Source organism: Pseudophryne corroboree, assembly GCF_028390025.1.
Source record: "Pseudophryne corroboree isolate aPseCor3 chromosome 3 unlocalized genomic scaffold, aPseCor3.hap2 SUPER_3_unloc_1, whole genome shotgun sequence".
In the NCBI taxonomy this organism is placed as follows: Eukaryota; Metazoa; Chordata; class Amphibia; order Anura; family Myobatrachidae; genus Pseudophryne; species Pseudophryne corroboree.
The window spans coordinates 4,218,295-4,245,110 of NW_026967493.1; the positions used below are offsets into that span (position 1 = coordinate 4,218,295).

Consider the following 26,816-nt stretch of genomic DNA (forward strand, 5'->3'; position numbering starts at 1 on the left):
GCATCCACTAGGACGTCAGAGAAAATAAGAATTTACTCACCGGTAATTCTATTTCTCGTAGTCCGTAGTGGATGTTGGGCGCCCATCCCAAGTGCGGATTGTCTGCAATACTTGTACATAGTTATTGTTAACTAATCGGGTTATTGTTGTGAGCCATCTATTCAGAGGCTCCTCTGTTATCATGCTGTTAACTGAGTTTCATATCACAAGTTGTACGGTGTGATAGGTGTGGCTGGTATGAGTCTTACCCGGGATTCAAAATCCTTCCTTATTGTGTCAGCTCTTCCGGGCACAGTATCCTAACTGAGGTCTGGAGGAGGGTCATAGGGGGAGGAGCCAGTGCACACCAGATAGTCCTAAAGCTTTCTATTTGTGCCCAGTCTCCTGCGGAGCCGCTATTCCCCATGGTCCTTACAGAGTCCCCAGCATCCACTACGGACTACGAGAAATAGAATTACCGGTGAGTAAATTCTTATTTTTTTTCTTTTTTTGAATTTTTTCATACTAACGATCCACGTGGACTACGATTGGAACTATAATCTGTGCCGAGCGAAGCGGTAGCGGAGCCAAGGCACCATGCCCGAAGCATGGCGAGCGAAGCGAGCCATGCGAGGGGACGCGGTGCACTAATTCGGGATCCCGGTCACTCTACGAAGGAAACGACCCCCCAAAAAATCCTCATGTCGACCTTTAGACCTGTCGACCTAGCACATGTCGACCTAGAAAGCCTGTCGACCTTCCATCCATGTCGACCTAGTGACTGTCGATCTATAGTGGTCGACCTAAACATTGTCGACCTAGATACTGTCGATTTGATGAGCCACACCCTCTCTGTGTCGTCATGTATACCATCCATCCATACCTGTGGTGCATTTAAGTTTTGCACAGTATATATATAGTAGGAGGACAGTGCATAATTTTGCTGACCACCAGTATATAATATATAGCAGTACGGTACAGTAGGCCACTGCTCTACCTACCTCTGTGTCGTCAAGTATACTATCCATCCATACCTGTGGTGCATTTAAGTTTTGTACAGTATATATATATAGTAGGAGGACAGTGCATAATTTTGCTGACCACCAGTATATAATATATAGCAGTACTGTACAGTAGTCCACTGCTCTACCTACCTCTGTGTCATCAAGTATACTATCCATCCATACCTGTGGTGCATTTAAGTTTTGCACAGTATATATATATAGTAGGAGGACAGTGCATAATTTTGCTGACCACCAGTATATAATATATAGCAGTACGGTACAGTAGGCCACTGCTCTACCTACCTCTGTGTCGTCAAGTATACTATCCCATCCATACCTGTGGTGCGTTAAGTTTTGCACAGTATATATATAGTAGGAGGCAGTCCATAATTTTGCTGACCACCAGTATATATATATATATTAATATAGCAGTACGGTACGGTAGTCCACTGCTCAACCTACCTCTGTGTCGTCAAGTATACTGCAAAAGTTCAGTAAAATGACCCAAAAATCAAAATTAAAAGCGTCTGATGAGAAGAGTAAAACTTGCCAATATGCCATTTACGACACGGAGTGGCAAGGAATGGCTGAGGCCCTGGCCTATGTTCATGGCTAGTGGTTCAGATTCACATGAGGATGGAAGCACTCATCCTCTCGCTAGAAAACTGCAGTGCCACTCCTAGATGGGCCTGGTGTTTGTGTCGGCTACTTGGGTCGCTTAGCTTAGTCACACAGCTACCTCATTGCACCTCTTTTTTTCTTTGCATCATGTGCTGTTTGGGGACTATTTTTTTGAAGTGCCATCCTGTCTGACACTGCAGTGCCACTCCTAGATGGGCCAGGTGTTTGAGTCAGCCACTTGGGTCGCTTAGCTTAGTCACACAGCTACCTCATTGCGCCTCTTTTTTTCTTTGCATCATGTGCTGTTTGGGGACTATTTTTTTTAAGTAATTTACAAACAAGAGAAAGGTGAGTATCTACTGCGCCCACAGACAGCAGCAGTGAGGGCGTCCAAGGAGATGTCACTGTCTCTCCACCAAAACAATACTACAACAAGAACAAGAGTCCGCCTTCCGCTGCGCTATCCGTAAGTCCTCAAATGATTTTTAGGTGATAATTTATCAAACAATGGTAAGAAAAAGTATCTGGTTCAAAGTCCAGGAAAGAAAACCATCCACAATCTAGATGTTCCCAGGTAAGTGGTGCTGTGAAATCCCAAATGACAATAATTGACAAAAGTCTGACGTGAGTGTGGAATAAGAAAACTCTTTGTAGGTACGCACTGTGCTCACATATACAATGTGCGTGTAGTATCCATAAAGGTATCTTTCTCCTCCATATAATAAGACAGATTTCGTCAGTCTTCTTTCCTTGCACTCTCCCCTCAAAGATAAAAGCAAGGGGAGACAAAGGGGTATGGAAACCCCAATAGTGTGATACGTTCAATATAATGTTGTCAGATAAAATGTACAAAGGTTTCCAAAGATGGTATAAATCCTATTAGTAATTGGGAACGTACCCAACTTACATGGTTGCAAACGCTCCCTCCCTCCCTCCCTCCCTCTACTGCTGCTTTCCGCCACTGCTGCGGGGGGGAGCTCAACATGCGCCTCTCCTGCCCTTCAGTGTCTACCTTCAATTCAGCACCGCCCTGGATCAGCGCTAAATTGAAGATAGACACCCGCACTGCCGCCGGAGACTGAGGGGCAGGAGAGGCACACGCTGCAGCAGTGGAAGGGGGGAGCATGTGTATCTGGCACTGAGGGCATATCTGGCACTGCGGGGACATGTGTATCTGGCACTGGGGGCATATCTGGCACTGGGAGGACGTGTATCTGGCACTGGGGGCATATCTGGCACTGTGGGGACATGTATATCTGGCACTGGGGGCATATCTGGCACTGTGGGGCATGTGTATCTGGCACTGCGGGGACACGTGTACCTGGCACTGCGGGGACATGTGTACCTGGCACTGGGAGGTATATCTGGCACTGGGGGGACATGTGAATCTGGCACTGGGGGCATATCTGGCACTGGGGGGACATGTGTACCTGGCATTGGGGGCATATCTGGCACTGGGGGGACATGTGTATCTGGCACTGTGGGGGCATTTCTGTATCTGGCACTGGGGGGACATGTGTATCTGGCACTGGGGGCATATCTGGCACTGTGGGGACATGTATATCTGGCACTAGGGGCATATCTGGCACTGTGGGGACATGTATATCTGGCACTGGGGGCATATCTGGCACTGTGGGGCATGTGTATCTGGCATTGCGGGGACACGTGTACCTGGCACTGCGGGGACATGTGTACCTGGCACTGGGAGGTATATCTGGCACTGGGGGGACATGTGAATCTGGCACTGGGGGCATATCTGGCACTGGGGGGACATGTGTACCTGGCATTGGGGGCATATCTGGCACTGTGGGGGCATTTCTGTATCTGGCACTGGGGGGACATGTGTATCTGGCACTGGGGGCATATCTGGCACTGTGGGGACATGTATATCTGGCACTAGGGGCATATCTGGCACTGTGGGGACATGTATATCTGGCACTGGGGGCATATCTGGCACTGTGGGGCATGTGTATCTGGCATTGCGGGGACACGTGTACCTGGCACTGCGGGGACATGTGTACCTGGCACTGGGAGGTATATCTGGCACTGGGGGGACATGTGAATCTGGCACTGGGGGGACATGTGTACCTGGCATTGGGGGCATATCTGGCACTGGGGGGACATGTGTATCTGGCACTGTGGGGGCATTTCTGTATCTGGCACTGGGGGGACATGTGTATCTGGCACTGGGGGCATATCTGGCACTGTGGGGACATGTATATCTGGCACTAGGGGCATATCTGGCACTGTGGGGACATGTATATCTGGCACTGGGGGCATATCTGGCACTGCGGGGACATGTGTACCTGGCACTGGGGGGTATATCTGGCACTGGGGGGACATGTGAATCTGGCACTGGGGGCATATCTGGCACTGGGGGGACATGTGTACCTGGCATTGGGGGCATATCTGGCACTGGAGGGGACATGTGTATCTGGCACTGTGGGGGCATTTCTGTATCTGGCACTGGGGGGACATGTGTATCTGGCACTGGGGGCATTTCTGTATCTGGCACTGGGGGCATATCTGGCTCTGGGGGGACGTGTACCTGGCACTGGGGGCATTTCTGTATCTGGCACTGGGGGCATATCTGGCACTGGGGGGTATTTCTGTATCTGGCACTGGGGGGCAATGTATTTATGACACAGTGGGGGCATTTGTGTATCTGGCACCCTGGGGGCATTTGTGTATCGGGCACTCTGGGGGCATTTGTGTATCTGGCACTATTGGGGTCATATGTGTATCTGCCCCTCCCCCCATATGTGTATCACGACCCCATTTTCATTGGCCACGCCCCATGTGGCATTTGGCCACACCCATTTTTGGCGTGCGCGCACAGTACCTGTAAGACATTTTTTCTACTTGCACCACTGCTCCTATAACATGCCCATACTATGTTACAACTGTGTCTGATTAGACAACCGCCTAGGAACACCCAATAGCAATACTGACAGTGTAAGTTGAGTTGTGTGGATAGGGGGCTGTGTCAGTGTGTGAGGGGCTGAGAACAGGGGTCTGTGTCAGTGTGTGAGGTGCTGGTGAGGAACTGTGTGTCAGTGTATGTGGTGCTGGGTACAGGGGGCAGTGTGTCAGTGTATGAGGTGCTGGGTACAGGGGGCAGTATGTCAGTGTATGAGGTGCTGGGTACAGGGGGCAGTGTGTGAGGTGCTGGGTACAGGGGGCAGTGTGTGAGTGTATGTGGTGCTGGGTATAGGGGGCAGTGTGTGAGGTGCTGGTTACAGAGGGCAGTGTGCAAGTGTATGTGGTGCTGGGTACAGGGGGCAGTGTGTCAGTGTATGAGGTGCTGGGTACAGGGGGCAGTGTGTCAGTGTATGTGGTGCTGGGTATAGGGGGCAGTGTGTGAGGTGCTGGTTACAGGGGGCAGTGTGCAAGTGTATGAGGTGCTGGGTACAGGGAGCAGTATGTGAGGTGCTGGATACAGGGGGCAGTGTGCAAGTGTATGTGGTGCTGGGTACAGGGGGCAGCGTGTGAAGTGCTGGGTACAGGGGGCTGTGTGTAAGTGTATGTGGTGCTGGGTACAGGGGGCAGCGAGTGAGGTGCTGGGTACAAGGGGCAATGTGTGAGGTGCTGGGTACAGGGGGCAGTGTGTGAGGTGCTGGGTACAGGAGGCTGTGTGTCAGTGTAAGAGTTGCAGGGTACAGGTGGCAGTGTATGAGGTGCTGGGTACAGGGGGCAGTGTGTCAGTGTATGTGGTGCTGGGTACAGGGGGCAGTGTGTACGGTGCTGGGTACAGGGGGCTGTGTGTGAGGTGCTGGGTACAGGGGGCAGTGTGTCAGTGTAAGAGTTGCTGGGTACAGGGGGCTGTGTGTCAGTGTAAGAGTTGCTGGGTACAGGGGGCAGTGTATGTGGTGCTGGGTACAGGGGGCAGTGTGTAAGGTGCTGGGTACAGGGGGCTGTGTGTGAGGTGCTGGGTACAGGGGGCAGCGTGTGAGGTGCTGGGTACAGGGGGCTGTGTGTAAGTGTATGTGGTGTTGGGTACAGAGGGCAGTGTGTGTGTGTGTGTGTGTGTGTGTGTGTATAGGGGACAGTGGGCCTAATTCAGACCTGATCGCAGCAGCAAATGTTAGCTAATGGGCAAAACCATGTACACTGCGGGGAGGGGGAAAGAGTTAGATTTGGGTGGGTTATTTTGTTTCTGTGCAGGGTAAATACTGACTGCTTTATTTTTACACTGCAAATTAGATTTTAGTTTGAACACACCTCACCCAAATCTAACTCTCTCTGCACGTTATATCTGCCCCCTTCCCCTGCAGTGTACATGGTTTTACCCATTAGCTAACAAACTTGCTGCTGCGATCAGGTCTGAATTAGGCCCTGCGTGCCAGAGTGTGGGGTTGGAGAGAGTTCTCACATGGGCTGCAGCCAGGGTAGTGAGTAACAGAGTCGATCACAGGCCAGGGGCTGCCTCCCAGCAGCAAAGCCGGCCAGCTCCCCTCCCGCTTTCCAAGTCCTGCTGCCTGACGCTGGTGTCCGTGATCAACAGCTAAGGTACACACCCATCAAGTGTGCGCTCATCAGCAGTTCCGGTTCCATGGTAGGTTGGGTTAGTCCCGGCTGGGTGCCAGCCACTATGCAAATAACCCAGCCACAGCCAGCGCAGTGAGAGGCCGCCGGTCTGGATAAGTGTGATGCCCGGACTGCACTAGCTGCGGCTGGGTTATTTGCATAGTGGGCGGCACCCAGCAACTTCATAGCCGCAGTTCCAGCCTAGACGCCCTGTGGCAACAGTTGGTATAATAGATGAATCGGCCTAGAGTTAGGGGAGGGAGGGAGCACCGACACCACGGGGAAGACGGAACTCAGCCCACCGACAAAGCGTCACGGCATACCGGAGTACCAATCACCTTGACAAGTTGGTGATGAATCTCAGCTGCCGATGTGCCCTTTAGACGCAGAAATCTGACCACACTATGCACCTCAGTGTTTGACCATGTCTCCGCCAGCCCCGCCACTTACAGCTGAAGTTGGGACAGTTTGACTAATATGAGGCACAGTCTAATGCCCGTGAGGGGAAGCAGTGGTCTACCTGCTCTGGCCTGGTGAGAAATTAGAATGAAATAGAGAACATTACACACGTGTGACGTCTTGTTACCTTACTTACTGAAGCACCCTTGTATATGGGCTCAAATAGAAAAATATGTGGAACTCTATGTACCTTCTAAAGTGTGCAGCTAAACACTGGAGGTCATTCCGAGTTGTTCGCTCGCAAGGCGATTTTAGCAGAGTTGCTCACGCTAAGCCGCCGCCTACTGGGAGTGAATCTTTGCATCTTAAAATTGCGAACGACGTATTCGCCATATTGCGATTAGCACACTTCTTAGCAGTTTCAGAGTAGCTTCAGACTTACTCGGCATCTGCGATCAGTTCAGTGCTTGTCGTTCCTGGTTTGACGTCACAAACACACCCAGCGTTCGCCCAGACACTCCCCCCGTTTCTCCAGCCACTCCTGCGTTTTTTCCGGAAACGGTAGCGTTTTTTCCCACACGCCCATAAAACGGCCTGTTTCCGCCCAGAAACACCCATTTCCTGTCAATCACATTACGATCGCCTGAGCGATGAAAAAGCCGTGAGTAAAAATTCTAACTTCATAGCAAATTTACTTGGCGCAGTCGCAGTGCGGACATTGCGCATGCGCACTAAGCGGAAAATCGCTGCGATGCGATGCAATGAAATTTACCGAGCGAACAACTCGGAACGAGGGCCCCTGTTTTAACCATCCCCGAGCAAAATACCCGTACTCTAGAGGTTACAGGCTTCCGAGCTTAACGGTCTACATTCGTTCTTTGCTATATGTGCATTCCAAGAAGATTAATTTCTACAACACACGTCATACTGGATTGTACCTCCTGCCAACCGGAATAGATAACAGTCTCTAAAGAAAGAGTTGTCTGAAATTATGATCCAAAGTCTGCGATAAGGCTCCCAAATTATCAACCAGTTCTTTGTAGGAAAATAGAACAACGCGTTTCGAAGGTTTTATACCCCTGGCAACTTTTACACATGTATGTGATGGTATATAGACGATGTGGGGTAAGTATACATAAGCCCGATCATGAATTTTGAACATATACACCAGAAATACAGTGGTCTAAAGTAGTAAGCATCATCATGGATATTTGTCAGTGGCAAACGTTTCCTGATGTCTGCTAAAGAAATGGTAAGTGGAACTGTTGCCATTATAGAATTCAGTAGTAAAAATCTGATGTTTTTATCTTTTCCTTATTTCAGCATTTTTTTATTTTCGACTTCTAGCTATGAAAACAAATGGAGGCACATCGGATTTTAGAACATTTATCAGTTTATGAACAGCTGTAATAAAAAAATAAATGAAAAAAAGTATTAAATAAACTGTTGTAAAAATAAAACATTGTCAAATCTAAAGTCCTCACCTTATTGACATTTGATTTCATCAAGTATTAACCAAGTTATTACATTAAGGAGACATACAGCCTCTATAGCACTTTACAACGCCCAACAGTCTAAACAGATAAAGTGGTACTGATAAAAACACAAACCAATATTGTTACTCCATGTTTCCTTGCATAAACAGTGGGACTGAAGCCGCGTGAGCACTAGGACATTTGGCGTAGCATTTTTTGTGTGGGGAGGGGTGAATAACAATAACGTAGGTCAAGGGCGTGCTTGTGAAATTTCAAACAGAGGAAGATAAGGAAACAGGATGTGTATGCAATATGGGCCTGATTCACAGATGTATGTAAATCTCAGATGTTTTCAGATCTGCACATGCACAGGAGCAGCACGTTGGTCGCAGTTCCCCAAAAGCCGCAACAGGATCGACATGTCCTTGGCGTATAGGGGTGGCGATGGGGAGCATTCCAAAAAACGGGGGCATGTTGGTCTTGTTTTCTGGGTGTGCCAAAAGCTGGTGATGCAGCTTCACTGGCTCTAACAGCGTGATTTCGCCTGACATCTTGAGGAACCGAAGGGCTTCTGATGCGGCTTCTTTGGATTCAGCAGCAGATCAGAGAAGCTGCCATTGTGCGCAGAGCCACTGCACAGGGAAAATAGCATACATACCTGAATCAGGCCCTGGGCAGGAACAAATAGTGCATTATGAATAAGATGGCTGCCGGCACTTGGGAACGGCTTCTGATTGGCTGCTTGTAATCTCATTGCTGACTCGGATTGGTGGTTCGGTTGTTCGACATAATTATAGGTTATGGGGCTAATTCAGGTTGGATCGCAAATCGCGTTCCCTCCTGGAATTATTACGATCGCCCCGCATGCGCATCGCCCGTCCTGCACATGCGCCCACACTTTCTGAGAGAGGGGGGAGGGGCAAAAAATGCGATCGATTGACAGGTAGAGGTGGTCACGGGGCAGGGGAGACAATGCTCCATTTACAGGGCGGAGACAGAGCCTTGCGGGGGAGGTGCGGCGTAAACGGGGGCAGAGGCGGACAAATGTGGGCGTTATCACGGCGGCTGCGTGACGTCACATGCAGCCGCCGCGATCAAGAACATGGCGGTGGCTCTCCTGCGGGCGCCAGCAGGAGGTTACCTCAGTTTCTGCTAACAAGCATAAATTGCGATGCGTTCGCAATTTCTGCTTGTTGAACAGGGGAAGGCTCCGGTCAGCATGCATCCAAAGGATTGCAAATTCTGGTAATTAGCAGAATTTGCAATCCGTACTGAATTAGGCCCTATGTCTTTGCAAGCGTGATCCAGCACAAAAAAAAAAAAATCTGATCCATAACTCCTCAGATCTCAACAGTCAGATAACTGGTTGCAATACAAGAGAATTGAACCAAACTAGATAAAAACACTGTAAACCAGTTCTACAAGGAGGCAATATAACACTAACAAGAGCCATACTCAGAGGCACAAGATGGCCGCTCAGAGGCACAAGATTAAATCACAAAATTGCCGGCGCTAAATAGATATTAGGATTATAATGGCAGCATGCAGACAATGAATTACCGACTCCGTTCTTGAAATTCAAATAATTTATTTTCTAAACAATTTTGTACATTATGGTGTTTTTGCAGAGTTGCGATACCCCATGAGGCAGCTTCCAGTTCATTCATATACAGAGATTTTTGCGCCAGTGAACAAATGCTTCTTGTTTGTTTGTTTTTTTACGATTGATACCCCTTTCAGACAGAAAACAAAAATTACCAGGTGAAGCAGTTCTACCCGGTAATTTGCTGATAAACAGGGGTCCTTTTTCTGTGTGAAAGGGTCAACGAGGGCTGAAATTCCTGGGACTTCGACCCAGGAATTTCTACCCGAGTTGACCCTTTCACACAGAGGAAAACCCGTGTTGATCCGCAAATTACTAGGTAGAAATTCTTGACCCGGTAAATTTGCTTCTCTGTGTAAAAGGGGGGTCAGGCAGGGAACAGCAAAACTACCCATCACTGAAAGGCTCGGATTTCTGTCTGATAAGGATAGAACGCAACCTAAAATTCAGCTACCATCATGTACTTCAAAATAGCTCAATCTTGTCACAGATACAGGGAATGTACAGTTAAATGTTGGCAGTTTTTGTGATGATTTCATGGCGTCAGATTTTTTTTTATTTAGCCCATTTTTTTTTTGCAAACCTAGAAAGCAATAGAAACCTAATGCGGCACACAAATATTAATTCCCAAAGCGATTTATTTCCTAGATATTAGTCTAAGCCATAGTTTCCCAATCTCCACTATTACAGTACAGGTTTTAAGGATATCCATGCATCATAATCTATTATATCTTTTATTTTTGTATCCACTTTAAAACTTGATACCATACTTTTATCTTTTTTTTTTAATCGCTCGAGGCTCCCTCCAACACATTTTCACTTATATGGTATGACGTGTTCTTTTATTTCAAACATTTCTGTATTAAATGCTGCAGGGCACGAGTACGCTACACAGTTTCTCCACTCGCAATTACCAAATGGCAAAAACCCAATTGCATTCATCTACAGAGGTTTAAATCCCTATGCAATAAGATGGGAAGTGCAGGATTACAACAGAGAGGAAGGCCTTGTATTGGTGGGTCTGGATAAACATCCAGTAATATCAGTACAAAGATTCAGAAATACAAACACTGACATCTTCAGCGCACCAACTGTGTCCAGTTTTTCCTGATGAACGTTTCCTGTAAAATGCAGGAATATAACATTCTGTTTTCGTTTTCTCCAATTTAATAGTGTAATAATTAAAATGATAGCAAACAGGTAGCCAGCACAGTCATTTGTATGTGAATAGATGAATGATTAGTCCACATCAGGGATGGAGAAACGCGTTGGTTTCCACCTAGAACTATCCAGACAGCTTTTTATCTGTGTAACAGTACATGACTTTGCTTGCATTAAGGAAGACGTCATTTCCATGTAAAACATTTCCAAACTCAGAACACGGATATGGATTCTAACTGGTGTGAGTCATCTGATGTTTAACCAGATTGGATTTCCGCGTGAAATATTTCCCACAATCAGGGCAGGAAAATGGCTTCTCACCTGTGTGCATGATCTGATGGTTAAGAAGAACAGATTTCTGCGTGAAAGATTTGCCACACTCAGAACATGGAAAAGGCTTCTCACCATTGTGAATTCTTTGATGTATAACAACATCTGATTTCTGTGTAAAACATTTCCCACACTCGGAGCATGGAAATGGCCTCTCCCCTGTGTGAATTCTCTGGTGTCTAACAAGATCCGATTTAAATTTAAAATACTTCCCGCACTCCGAGCATAAAAACGGTTTCTCATCTGTGTGAATTGTCTGGTGCTCAACAAGGTCTGACTTCTGTGCAAAAAAATTCCCACAATCGAAACATGGAAATGGCTTCTCACTGAAGTGGACTCTTTGGTGTTCAACAAGGACTGATTTCCGTTTAAAACACTTGCCACAATCGGAACATGAAAATGGCTTCTCATCTATGTGAACTTTCTGATGTTTAACAAGAATAGATTTCTGTGTAAAACATCTCCTACACTCAGAGCATGAAAATGGTTTCTCGCCATTGTGGATTCTTTGATGCTGAATGAGCACCGATTTCTGAGAAAAACATTTCCCACACTCTGAACATGAAAACGGCTTCTCGCCGGTGTGAATTCTGTGATGCCTGACAAGATCCGATTTGTGCGTAAAACATTTCCCACACACAGAGCATGGGAACGGCTTCTCACCTGCGTGAATCTTCTGATGTGTAATAAGATTTGCATTTTTGTTAAAACATTTGCCACATTCGTAACATGGAAACCTTTTATCACCTCTATGAGCTGTAGAATGTGTTACAATATCTGACGTATCAGGAGAACATTCCTCATGGTTAGAGGAGTCAGGTGAAAGATCTGCACTGTGATGTACTGGGTTTATGTTTGGGCTAATGGGGTCTTCTTCTGAAGAATCTTGTGTCATATCGTTATCGACATCTACTTTATAGTCTGGAGATGAAAGGAGATGTTCCTTCGAAGTATTCTTGCTGTTATGTTCATGTGCTGGGAAGAAAAACAGTTATATTTTATTTTACTTACTAAAAGCACTTTATCAACACACAGCCATCACATCAACCTCATCGTAACACCTCTGGGATAGATTGGAACGCTATCTGGGAGCCAGGCCTTATCACCAAACACCAGTGCCTAACCTCAATCATGATAGTTTGTGGCTAAATTGATGCGACTCTCCTCAGCCATATTCCCAAATCTCGAGGAAAGGTGCCAGAGAAGAAGGAGATACTGACTAGGCAAGTAAGGTGGAAGGATGTATCAGGGAGGAGAGATTGGGGGAAGGGGGTGGGATTAAGGGAGCAGTGGGAGAGGAGGTCACAGACTTCAGTTCTGGAGACCAGAGTGAAGGAGGACAAGGTTGGCAGTCCTGGTTGTCAGGGAAGAGGGGCCTGAAATAGTAATATGTAATGGTGGATGAACTCGAACTGTGGAGGTGAAGTTGGTGGCTTTGAACTAGTTTAGCCAGTGAGATGAGAGAATGAACTTTAAATGAAGGAAGTTGGCAAGAGGGGCACAAAGCAGATTGAGAGCACATTTGGAGAAAGTGGGTCAGAGAAGAGACTATCAAAAGCTAACTGTAATAGCTGGCACTAAAGTCCTTGAGTCGGCATCACCAACCAGAAAAGTGTCTAGCAGGTATCAGGTCACAAGCTGTGAGGACTTTGGATCGTAACTGTGTTAGCTGGAATTTGCACTACCAGAAACAGGGGAGTAAAAGTCTACTGCACAAGTGATTTTCACCAGGGACCCATGCAAGGAGGGTTAGCCTTCACTACACCCAGTTAGCAGGTCGCAGTGGCCTCAATTCCTACCATAATAGACTGGTAGTGGTAAAAAAAAGGAGAAATGTCAGCTCTCCAAGGACTGGTACACAGAGAGATCACAGATATGCCATGAGGATAAGACTTCGGATGATCACAATACAAGCCAAGAACTGGTATACAATGAGGTCTTGGCTGGTCACGTGGCAGGCCTGCTGTATACAAAGCCGATGGAGCTAGGTGGCGAGTATTGCTCGCAGCAGACATAGAAAGATTTAAATAGAGAATCTGTATTTCATTTGCTGGAAGACAAAGTCCAGTAAAATGGCATAGGGGTTTAACAGGGTGACCATGAGAGCTGGGCGCTGAAGGACCTGGTGAGTGCTAGCCAAATAATGATACTGCTTTCAAATTAAATGGGAACTGTAGATGGGGATCACATAGGAGGATTTGCCGGTAATTCATCAAAAGCTCTCCAAGACTTCAGCATGAACCCAAAATAAGGAACACGTCTATAAATTGTATTATAGGTGGTGCTTCGTATCTTTATTGATTTGTGTCTACTCTCCGTCATCTTGGGATTGATGTTAATGCTGGTGTTTCTTCATTGGTACATTTAACTTTTACTCACACCTGGTGGAGCTGTCCTACATTACTGAAATTCTACGGAGAGGTCAAGAAGCTATTACTGGTTCTTACTTATATCAGCATACACCTCTCTGGCCAGAAAATTTCCTTTCACAGATGCCAATTCCAGGAGCACATAAAATCAGGGGCAAATGTATAGAACACTCACCCACACATACATATAAACACACACTTACACTGAATACATACCTACGTGCATACTTACACTTGATGCAGGCTGCTGGTGGGGGTAGGTACCTCACATCATTAGGCCCTATCCTTTCACTGGGATATGGTGAGAAGCAAGTCCAATTTGACGAACCACACCCAAATCAGCCAGTAAGGGGAAAGAAATCGGTCCATCAGGGGGCAGGGGTGGGTTCAAGGTACTCAGAAAGCCCCCCCCCCTGCGTGCGCCACTGAATCTACCTTAGTAAACAAATTTACCACATCTACAATTCTTCTATTACTCAAATTGCAATGACACTCACCCCATTTTTATGGGGAGAGCAGAAATATAATAGGGGCTGATGGCTCCTGATGTATGAGATACACCAGAGAGTGTGGGAGGAGACAGGTCAGATCTCTGGGCTGGTAACACACATGATGTGAGGAGGAGAGCAGGAGTATAATAGGGGATGATGGCTCCTGATGTATGAGATACACCAGAGAGTGTGAGGAGGAGACTGGTCAGATCTCTGGTCTGGTAACACACAGTGACATGATGTGAGGGGGAGAGCAGGAGTATAATAGGGGCTGATGGCTCCTGATGTATGAGCTACACCAGAGAGTGTGGGGAGGAGACTGGTCAGATATCTGGGCTGGTAACACACAGTGACATGATGTGTGGGGGAGAGCAGGAGTATAATAGGGGCTGATGGCTCCTGATGTATGAGATACACCAGAGAGTGTGAGGAGGAGACTGGTCAGATCTCTGGGCTGGTAACACACAGTGACATGATGTGAGGGGGAGAGCAGGAGTATAATAGGGGCTGATAGCTCCTGATGTACGAGATACACCAGAGAGTGTGGGGAGGAGACTGGTCAGATCTCTGGTCTGGTAACACAGTGACATGATGTGAGGAGAAGAGCAGGAGAATAATAGGGGCTGATGGCTCCTTACTGCCCCACTGGATAAATACATTTCCCTCATTAGTCTGTAGTGACAGAGGAGGGTGTAGTATAAGATATTGCTGTAGTGACAGAACAAGGAGAATATGTGACTCTGTACTTCATGATTATTACTCACCTGTACTGATATCTGTGGGGATTTCCTCCTCCTTACACTGCCGATTACCCCTCACATACATCTGTTCTTCTTCGTCCTCTATATTTTCCACTTTAATAACAATCAGGTCTTCACACTGAAACAATTAAAATACCAAAGTATAATTCCATCCAATATAAAAAAAAAAAAAAGGAGGAGAGATTTATGGTAAGAACTTACCTTTGTTAAATCTCTTTCTGCAAGGTACACTGGACTCCACAGGGCATTACATCAGAGTGTAGAGTTGGATCTTGATCCGAGGTACCAACAGGCTAAAAGCTTTGACTGTTCCCAGGAGGCGCCGCCTCGTCTATATCCCCGCCTCCAGGTACTGGAGCTCAGTTTTGTTAACCAGTCCAATGCAGTAGCAGGTAAGAGAAACAACAACAGTTAGTAGCCACATACACTAACATTCTCACGACAGGAGAAGGTACCAGCGGATAATGCCATACAACCCCAAAGTGTGTCAGGGTGGGCGCCCTGTGGAATCCAGTGTACCTCGCAGAAAGAGATTTAACAACAGTAAGTTCTTACCATAAATCTCCTTTTCTGCAGTGGGGTACACTGTGATTCCACAGGGAATTACATCAGGGATGTCCTAAAGCAGTTCCGAATGGGGGGAAACGCACTGTAGCAGGCACAAGAACCCGGCGTCCAAAGGAGGCATCCTGGGAGGTGGAAGTATCGAAGGAATAGAACCTTATAAATGTGTCCACTGAGGACCACGCAGCTGACTTGCACAATTGTTCAAGGGTCGCACCACCGCGGGCAGCCCAAGAAGGTCCAACAGACCGAGTAGAATGGGCTTTGATGGTATCAGCCTGTACATAAGCATGTGCAATCACCATTCTAATCCATCTGGCCAAGGTCTGCTTATTCGCATGCCAGCCACAATTGTGAAAACCAAAAAGAACAAAAAGAGACTCAAATCTCCTAAGCGAAGCGGTTCTCTTCACATGAATAATACGGAGAGCCCATACCACATCCAAAGCACGCTCTTTGGAGGATAAACCAAGAGAGGTAAAGGCCGGAACCACAATCTCTTGGTTAAGGTGGAAAGAGGACACCATCTTCGGCAGATAACCAGGGCGAGTTCTAAGAACCGCCCGGTCACGGTCAAAAATCAGAAAAGTTGACCGACAGGACAAGGCACCCAAGTCTGAAACCCATCTAGCAGGGGCAATAGCCAGCAAAAACAAGACCTTAAGAGTAAGCCACTTAAGGTCCACAGACTCAAGTGGTTCAAACGGAGATTCTTGTAGGGCATCCAGAACAACTGACAAATCCCAAGGAGCCACAGGAGGAACATAGGGAGGTTGAATCTGTAAAACACCCTGAGTAAAAGTATGAACGTCAAGTAGAGACGCAATTTTTCTCTGAAACCATAACGACAAGGCCGAAATATGAACCTCGAGGGAGGCCAGACGAAGGCCTAAGTCCAGGCCCTGTTGCAAAAAAGCCAAAAGTTTGGCAGTACTGAACTTGTACACATCATAATTCTTAGCCACACACCCGGTGAAGTAAGAATTCCAGACCCTATAATAAATCCGAGTCAAAGCCGGTTTACGGGCTTTCAACATAGTTTGAATGACCACCTGAGAAAATCCCTTGGTCCTCAGAACTGAAGCTTCAAGAGCCATGCCGTCAAAGCCAGTCGGGCCAGAGCCTGGTAGACACAAGGGCCCTGAACGAGGAGGTCTGGGCATTGTGGAAGTAGAAGAGGACGCTCTATCGAGAGACCCTACAGGTCTGAGAACCAATGCCGTCTGGGCCACGCTGGAGCGATTAGAAGTAGTAATCCTCCTTCCTGCTTGAACTTCCTTATTACCCTGAGTAGGAGTAACACTGGAGGGAACACGTATGGCAGCCGAAAGTTCCATGGAATTGCCAGGGCATCCACGAACGCTGCTTGAGGATCCCTTGTCCTTGCTCCGAAGACCGGAACCTTGTGATCGTGTCGAGACGCCATCAGGTCTACATCTGGTAGGCCCCACTTGTCCACTAGGAGTTGAAATACTTCTGGATGTGACGACTGAGGAAGTCCGCTTTCCAGTTGAGGACCCCCGGAATGAACACTGCCTATATGGCTGGCAGATGGCGTTCCGCCCATAGAAGAATCTATGACACTTCCATCATTGCCATGCGGCTTCAAGTGCCGCCTTGATGATTTATGTACGCCACCGTGGTGGCGCTGCCCAACTGTACTTGAACAGGCCTGTTCTGTACCAGAGGCAGGGCCAGTTTCAAAGCATCGAACACTGCCCGCAACTCCAGAATGTTTATCGGGAGGAGAGATTCCTCCGTGGTCCATCGACCCTGAAGAGAGTGTTACTCGAACACCGCGGCCCAACCCCGCAGACTGGCATCCATCGTTAGAAGGACCCAGTTGGAGTTCCAGAAGGGACGACCCCTGCTCAATTGCTGGTCCTGTAGCCACCATGTCAGTGACAGGCAAACCTCCGGAGTCAAGGAGATTATGTGAGTTCTGATCCGGTGAGGCAGGTCGTCCGATTTGGAAAGGATTAACCTCTGCAGAGGGCGGGAATGAAATTGAGCGTACTCCACCATGTCGAAAGCCGACACCATGAGGCCTAGTACTTGCATACCAGAGTGTGTCGACACACGTGGGTGAGATAGGAAGCATCCTATCTTGTCCTGAAGTTTCAGGACTTTCTCTGGAGATGAGAACAACTGTTGGTTGTGGGTGTCCAATAATGCCCCCAGGTGGACCATGCTCTGAGCAGGGACCAGTGAGGATTTCTTCCAGTTGATGAGCCACCTGTGGGCTTGCAGGAATTGGAACGTCAGTTCCAGATGACGGAGGAGAACCTCTGGAGAGTTCGCCAGGATCAATAAGTCGTCCAGATACGGCAGGATCCTGATACCCTGACTGCGGAGCATAGCCGGCATGACCTTGGTGAAGATTCTCGGAGATGTGGTCAGACCAAAAGGTAAGGCCTGGAATTGAAAATGTAGGTTGCCAATAGCAAACCACAGGTATTGCTGATGCGACATGGCAATAGGTATATGCAAGTAAGCATCCTGTATGTCCAGGGATACCATATAGTCCATGGGCTCCATGGCCAGAACAGTAGAGCGAAGAGTTTCCATACGGAATTTGGATACCTTCACAAATTTGTTCAGACTTGAGGTTGAGAATGGGCCTGGAAGACCCATTCGGTTTCGGAACTAGAAACAACGTTGAATAGTACCCACTGCCTCTCTGAGCCAGAGGCACCGCCACTATCACCCCTGTGTCCAGGAGGGATTGTACCACCAGATGGAGAGTTTTTGCTTTTACCGTATACGAAGTGATGTTTGTTGAGCAAAGGGGGACGTTTCTTGAAAGAGATGGCGTATCAGTGAGTGACGACTTCCCTTACCCAGGCGTCGTACCATACCTGAGCAAACCGCAGAAGTCGGCCTCCCACCCTGGGCTCCCCCAGGAGGAGGCCCGCCCCGTCATGCAGCAGGCTTGTCTGTTTTGGAAGCAGGCTGACGGGCAGCCTAGGAACGTTTAGGTTTCGGCGTAGTGGATTTGGAAGTGTGAGCCTGTTTCGGGTATGCCTGACCCTTTGCTTTTCTTGGAGGTCGAAAGGAGCGAAAGGAAGTACCTTTAGCCTTCGGAGTCAAAGGATTAGTACTAGGCAAACAGGCAGTCTTAGCGGATGCCAAGTCAGCAACAATCTTGTTGAGATCTTCCCCAAAAAGGATGTTTCCCTTAAAGGGGATCAACTCCAAGGTCTTTTTAGAGTCCAGATCTACAGACCAGGACCGCAACCAGAGAATCCTGCGAGCCAGAATGGACGTAGTAGACGCTTTGGCCGCCAGGACACCAGCATCAGATGCCACCTCCTCAATATGAGAGGCTGTAATAATATATGAAAGACACTGTGGTCGGAGAGACCCCCAGCCACATGGCAGCCGCGGCGCTGAAGAGGTTAACCCTCAGCTGCCATGCCCCATTTTAAATGGACAATGGGCACTAGGTGCCATTTTAAAAATGAACACTTGGCTCTAGGCACCATGCACTATACATAACTAAATGTATGTTTAATAATGTGTCTAAATATGTTATATTGCTGCGCTGTGCGTAGTTGGAGAATTGTGAACTGCACGGTTATAGAACTGCAGGGACAGGGCACTTATGAGAAAAGTACAGTATCAGTTATTTTTGATTCTTAAGGGCTTTGATTGTTCTTCAGCAACTTGTACATAGCAAGTCATATGGTAATTGTCCTAGCTCCAGACTTGCTATGTACAAGCAAGTGTCAATAAGCAGGCCTTTCGGTGGCCAAACCTTTTCTTTGAGATACAAACGAAGGTTTGGGAAGACAGTTTGTGTTTCCAGCATCTCATGATGTGTGATAAGCCATGCTGGTTTTACATAGAGTTGTGAGAGAGACAGGAACATGTTAATCACATTGTATTTTATGAATGCAAACTAGTGGGTTTCATTTAACAACAGTTTGATGTAAGATTTCCTAGGCTGCATTATATACTATGCAGATTTATAGTTAAATTACAAGAACATTGTCTGTGTGTGAGAGGATGAATGCAATTGAAATTCAAGTTATATTTACATTTGTGAAAGAGACAGGAACCTGTTAATCAGATTGTGTTTGGGAAAGCACACTGGTTTGGTTATATATGAAAAGAAGCAGAAATGTGCTTAATCTAATTCTTAACTTTTGAAATGTAACTTTGTATTTATTTATATTTTGTGCGATAACCTGATTGGTTGGAGAAGACAGGGAGGGCTAACCCCCCCTGTGGTACTGTGTGTAGAATTGAGATAAAAAGAGGAAGCCTGTGAGCTTCAGAGTGTGTTATATCAACTACTTTCTGCTGTGAACATCTTGCTGTATGCGGTTTCCCCTAGCAATAGGGAAGAGTTCTCTTTAGAACTATTGCAAATAAACATCATTTGCTTAAAGAAGACCGCTTCATCTTGTGACCTGCAGGGCTAGGCGAAATCTAGCTCTGTTTTCCAGCTGTCCGGGGTGTAACCAGCTACCGGGGTGTAGGCATCTACCGGCAGAGGCCTAGTCAAGTGACTAGTGGGGATTCGTCAGCACCACACAGGTGTGGTAAGGTGGCGTGTCGACACATACAGAGCACAACCATGGTTCCAAACGCCACGGCAGTTTAGGAGTTTGGTGGTGGCAGCGTAAACCCGCCCATTGCGCAGTGGGTGGAGTTTGACACTAAGCGGGAATCCTTTATGTGGCCAGGTCTCGTATGACCTAAACATCCATTCTGTGTACTGGGGACGGGACGCAAAAGCTGTGAAGGCTTTCGTACGGGACCGTCCGGTCACAGACACTGTCTGGCATTATCAGGAAAATCCGACGGTAGTTCTGCTTCAACTTCCAGAACTCACGCTTCAATAGCTTTTGCAGCCCAAGAAGCCGCAATAGTGGGCCTATGCACAGCTCTTGCGAGAGTGTAAATAGACTTCAAGCAACCCTCCACAAGCTTATCCGTCAGTTTCTTCAGAGAGGTGACGGTAGCGATGGGCCGAGCAGATGACACCACCAGACCCGCAACCTGCGAGTCCATCGGCAGCGGTGTTTCACAATTTTTACTTAACTCTGCAGCGAGGGGATAATGAGCCAGCATCTTCTTAGACAGGGAGAATTTCTTTCCTGGATACTCCCAGGATTCCTGACGTATGTCAACCAAATGGTCAGAATGGGGTAAAACTAATTTAGTAACCTTCTGACACTTGAATTTATCAGGTTTCTTAGAGGTATCTGGAGGTTCTGCATCATCATCAATTTGAAGAATAAGTCTGATAGCCTCCAAGAGGTCAGGAACATCCACCTGTGTAATAGAGTCCCCATCAGAAGCAGCTGTATCAGTGTCTGAGGGGTCAGTATATGCGCCATCTTCATCGGATGAAGTGTCCGAAACATGTGTAGATTGTGAGGAGGTAATGGCCCGCTTAGAGGACCCCTTGGTCCTAGGTGGACGAGGGTTAGGTTTTTGTTTTGCCAAAGACTGATTTGATTAATGTAACTGAGTGGACAGATTATCTTCCCACGGCGGATTAACTGCAGGGACAATATGTGGCTGTAATGGCACAGGAGGTCCCACAGGGGGCGCAAGTCTAGTTACCAGCGTAGTCAGTAAATTAGAAAAGGCAGCCTAAGGTGGGTCTTGGTGTGCCCCCGGTGCTGCAGACTGACTGAGGGGTATAGAACCCCCGGTACCTGAACCCTCAGCTGCTATGTTTTCCTCTGAGCAATCTGTGGCGTCAGCACTACACGGTGCAGGATCAGCCATGGATCTACCAACCTGTTTATCAGACATTATTTGTAAGTGTAACCTTAGGGTGTAATAGTACAATGAAAGCAAATTACCTGACTAAAAAAAAAAATCTGTATAGTGTGACTGCAAAGCAGAACGCAAACAGAGAATCTAAGAGGTATATGGTGACTGAAACACACAGAGAAAAATACCAAAGTAGTTTATCCTGTGAGACCCTATATTATATGAGAACCCTGATGCACTTTGCCCCCTTCAGGGTACAGAATATCGGGATAGTGATACGTGCGAGATACACTGAATAGAGACCACACAGCAGCTATTGGCACACACAATCACATGTACAATGCAGAAATTATTACAAACAATAAAACTGCACTGGACTAGCAATACTAAGTAGCTGGACTACTACGTAAAGCTATGTATATATATATATATATATATATATATAGATATATATATATATATAGATATATATATATAGATATATATATATATATAGATATAACAATGCACAGTAAAGACTGGATGTATATCACAGGGTACGTGTACTAAATATCCCTAAAGTTATACACTTGTTCTTAACTAACACTGTCTAAACAACATGTAGAATACTTAAGTGTCCTGTAAATGCACATCGCTGATGAGGCAGGCGGTTTTACAGAGGAGGCATCGCCCATCAGTCCCAGGATCAGCTCAGCTTGGGTGTAATGGCGCCCAAATGCTGACAGGGAGTGAGGGAGACAGAGAGATGCAGCTCCAAGGCGGGAACATTTGCAGTAAATGGCGCCTGGAGCTGGGGGAGGGGCTACAGGTCAGAGCCTTATCCCCTCTGCTGGACTTCACCACTGGGTACTGCGGGGCCTATCTGAAACGGATTTTAAGAAATCCGACCTGTGCCCCTTGCCCTGGTGGTCTAATGGGGTCCCTGTATGGCTCAGTGTCCACGCCAGCGTACGCAGTCCATCTCCGGAGACCGCACCTGATCGCGATTTCAGCGGGTCCCGCCTGGGGGACTCTCTTACCTCCTCCCGAAGATGCAGCCACGCGATCCAGGAGAGCAGTAGCGGTGATGTGTGCCTTGAAGTGACCGGAGCCCTCCGCTGTAAGTACCCGGCAACTTGGGTGCAGGAGTATACAGCGCCACTGGGGGAGGTGACATATAGCACTTCTAAGTGCCTGTGCTGCGGCACTTGAAGTCTTCTTTCTTCAGAAAATATATTTTCAGGGCTGCATTAGCTGCTTGCACTGCAGGCACCAACTTACAAGCTGAGCTCCAGTGCCTGGAGGTGGCGATATAGAGGAGGCGGTGCTATGAATCCTGGGAACAGTCAAAGCTTTTAGCCTGTTTGTGCCTGGGATCAAGATCCAACTCTACCCTCCGATGTAATTCCCTGTGGATTCACAGTGTACCCCGCTGCAGAAAGATAAAAGTTTGGGGAGTAAAAAGGAGAGATCAATAACATAACTAAACCGCTGATCCCCTCATCCAGCACCTGTAATGGAGCAAGCAGGAAATCCTCTCTCCTGCTCAAGGCAGGTATTTCCTCACACGTCTGCTGCACTGTGAAACTTAAAGAAGGATCAGGCCAAGCAGGAAAGATGCATACATCGATGGACACAACAGATCACGTGACTAGGAGACGGCAGGCTCAGTAAGATTTAGTTATTTTAATGATCTCCCCTAAAGAGTAGTTAGTTATTTTGAAATAATAAACGCACCTCATAATCGTCATAATTGTCATTTTCGTCTAAAGAATCCTGGGAATAAAGAGGACTAGAGCTTCTGTCTGGGGTAGATCTGTTACTGGATCCATCTGTAGGAGACACACAGTGACTGAGTACATTGTATATAATAAGATTTTACTTACCGGTAAATCTATTTCTCGTAGTCCGTAGTGGATGCTGGGGACTCCGTAAGGACCATGGGGAATAGACGGGCTCCGCAGGAGACTGGGCACTTTAAGAAAGAATTTGGATACTGGTGTGCTCTGGCTCCTCCCTCTATGTCCCTCCTGCAGACCTCAGTTAGAGAAACTGTGCCCGGAAGAGCTGACAGTACAAGGAAAGGATTTTGGAATCCAGGGCAAGACTCATACCAGTCACACCGTATAACTCGTGATAAACTTACCCAGTTAACAGTATGAACAACAACGGATCATCAGATCAACACTGATGCAACCATAACATAACCCTTATTCAAGCAATAACTATATACAAGTATTGCAGAAGAAGTCCGCACTTGGGATGGGCGCCCAGCATGCACTACGGACTACGAGAAATACATTTACCGGTAAGTAAAATCTTATTTTCTCTAACGTCCTAGTGGATGCTGGGGACTCCGTAAGGACCATGGGGATTATACCAAAGCTCCCAAATGGGCGGGAGAGTGCGGATGACTCTGCAGCACCGAATGAGCAATTACAAGGTCCTCCTCAGCCAGGATATCAAACTTGTAGAACTTTGCAAAAGTGTTCGACCCTGACCAAGTAGCCGCTCGGCAAAGCTGTAATGCCGAGACCCCTCGGGCAGCCGCCCAAGAAGAGCCCACCTTCCTTGTGGAGTGGGCTTTTACTGATTTTGGAAGCGGCAATCCAGCCGCACAATGAGCTTGCTGAATCGTGTTACAGATCCAGCGAGCAATAGTTTGCTTTGACGCAGGAGCACCCAGCTTGTTGGGTGCATACAGGATAAACAGCGACTCAGTTTTCCTGACTCTAGCCGTTCCGGCTACATAAACCTTCAAAGCCCTGACCACATCTAGTAACTCGGAATCCTCCAAGTCAGTAGTAGCCACAGGCACCACAATAGGTTGGTTCATATGAAAGGATGACAACACTTTTGGCAGAAATTGTGGACGGGTCCGCAGTTCTGCCCTGTCCATATGGAAAACCAGATAGGGGCTTTTATGTGACAAAGCCGCTAATTCTGACACATGCCTAGCCGAAGCCAAGGCTAATAGCATGACCACCTTCCACGTGAGAAATTTTCACTCCACGGTTTTGAGTGGCTCAAACCAGTGTGACTTCAGGAAACTCAACACCACGTTAAGATCCCAAGGTGCCACTGGAGGCACAAAAGGAGGCTGAATATGCAGCACTCCCTTTACAAACGTCTGGACTTCAGGAAGAGAAGCCAGTTCTTTTTGAAGGGCCGAAATCTGGACCATAAGGCCCAAAGTCACTCCCGACTGTAGGAAGTGAAAGAACCAGCCCAGCTGGAATTCCTCCGTAGGGGCCTTACTGGCCTCACACCAAGCAACATATTTTCGCCATATACGGTGATAATGTTTAGCCGTCACGTCTTTCCTAGCCTTTATCAGCGTAGGAATGACCTCATCCGTAATGCCTTTTTCTGCTAGGATCCGGCGTTCAACCGCCATGCCGTCAAACGCAGCCGCGGTAAGTCTTGGAACAGACAGGGCCCCTGTTGCAACAGGTCCTGTCTTAGAGGCAGAGGCCAAGGGTCCTCTGTGAGCATTTCTTGCAGCTCTGGATACCAAGCCCTTCTTGGCCAATCCGGAACAATGAGTATTGTTCTCACTCCTCCTTTTCCTATGATTCTCAGCACCTTGGGTATGAGAGGAAGAGGAGGAAATACATAAACCGTCTGGAACACCCACGGTGTCACTAGTGCGACTACAGATATCGCCTGAGGGTCTCTTGACCTGGCGCAATACCTCTGTAGCTTTTGTTGAGGCGGGATGCCATCATGTCCACCTGTGGCAGTTCCCACCAACTTGCAATCTGCGCAAAGACTTCTTGATGAAGTCCCCACTCTCCCGGGTGGAGATCGTGCCTGCTGAGGAAGTCTGCTTCCCAGTTGTCCACTCCCGGAATGAACACTGCTGACAGTGCTCTTACGTGATTCTCCTCCCAGCGAAGAATTCTGGTGGCTTCCGCCATCGCCACCCTGCTCCTTGTGCCACCTTGGCGGTTTACATGAGCCACAGCGGTGATGTTGTCTGACTGAATCAGCACCGATTGGTCGCGAAGCAGGGTCTCCGCTTGACTTAGGGCGTTGTATATGGCCCTTAGTTCCAGGATATTGATGTGAAGGCAAGTCTCCTGACTTGACCACAGACCTTGGAAATTTCTTCCCTGTGTGACCGCCCCCCACCCTCGGAGGCTTGCATCCGTGGTCACCAGGACCCAGTCCTGAATGCCGAATCTGCGGCCTTCGAAAAGGTGAGCACTCTGCAGCCACCACAGAAGAGACACCCTGGCCCTGGGGGATAGGGTGATCATCCGATGCATCTGTAGATGAGATCCGGACCACTTGTCCAACAGATCCCATTGAAAGGTCCTCGCATGGAACCTGCCAAAGGCAATGGCCTCGTATGATGCCACCATCTTTACCAGGACTTGCGTGCAGTGATGCACTGACACCTGTTTTGGTTTTAAGAGGTCCCTGACCAGTGTTATGAGTTCCTGAGCCTTCTCCGTCGGGAGAAAAACCTTCTTCTGGTCTGTGTCCAGAATCATGCCCAGGAAGGGCAGACGCGTCGTAGGAATCAGCTGCGACTTTGGAATATTCAGAATCCAGCAGTGCTGTTGTAACACTTCCCGAGAATCTGCTACGCTGATCAGCAACTGCTATCTGGACCTCGCCTTTATGAGGAGATCGTCCAAGTATGGGATAATTGTGACCCCTTGCTTTCGCAGGAGCACCATCATTTCTGCCATTACCTTGGTGAAAATTCTCGGTGCCGTGGAGAGACCAAACGGCAACGTCTGGAATTGGTAATGACAATCCTGTACCACAAATCTGAGGTACGCCTGATGAGGTGGATAAATGGGGACATGAAGGTATGCATCCTTTATGTCCAGAGACACCATAAAATCTCCCCCTTCCAGGCTTGCGATGACCGCTCTGAGCGATTCCATCTTGAACTTGAACCTTTTCAGGTATATGTTCAGGGATTTTAAATTCAATATGGGTCTGACTGAACCGTCCGGTTTCGGTACCACAAACATGGTCGAATAGTAATCCCTTCCCTGTTGAAGGAGGGGAACCTTTACCACCACCTGCTGAAGATACAATTTGTGAATTGCAGCTAACACTATTTCCCTCTCTAAGGGGGATGCTGGCAGGGCCGATCTGAGGTAACGGTGAGGGGGCATCTCTTCGAATTCCAGCTTGTATCCCTGAGACACAATCTCTATAGCCCAGGGATCCACCTGGGAGTGAACCCACTTGTGGCTGAAATTTCGGAGACGCGCCGCCACCGGGCCTAGCTCCGCCTGTGTCATGCAGTGGATTTAGTGGAAGCCAAGGAGGACTTCTGTTCCTGGGAACTAGCTGTATTGTGCAGCTTCTTTCCTCTACCCCTGCCTCTGGCAAGAAAGGACGCACATCGGACTTTCTTGCCTTTTTGTGATCGAAAAGACTGCATTTGGTAATACAGTGCTTTCTTAGGTTGTGAGGGAACATATGGCAAAAAATTTGACTTTCCAGCCGTAGCTGTGGAGACCAGGTCTGAGAGACCGTCCCCAAACAACTCCTCACCCTTGTAAGGTAAAACCTCCATATGCCTTTTTGAGTCGGCATCGCCTGTCCATTGCCGAGTCCACAGGACCCTCCTGGCAGAAATCGACATTGCATTTATTCTAGAGCCCAGTAGGCTAATGTCTCTTTGAGCATCCCTCATATATAGGACAGCGTCTTTTATATGCCCCAGGGTTAGTAATATAGTATCCTTATCCAAGGTATCAAGTTCCTCAGATAAGGTATCTGTCCAAGCTGCTACAGCACTACACACCCAGGCCGATGCAATCGCCGGCCTTAGTAAGGTACCTGAATGCG

General features: G+C 47.6%; 1 pseudogene; it reads right to left on the minus strand.

The window, feature by feature from the left end:
* Positions 1-26,816, minus strand: part of LOC134983133 (oocyte zinc finger protein XlCOF6-like) — an 88,365-nt pseudogene that overhangs the window by 42,132 nt on the left and 19,417 nt on the right.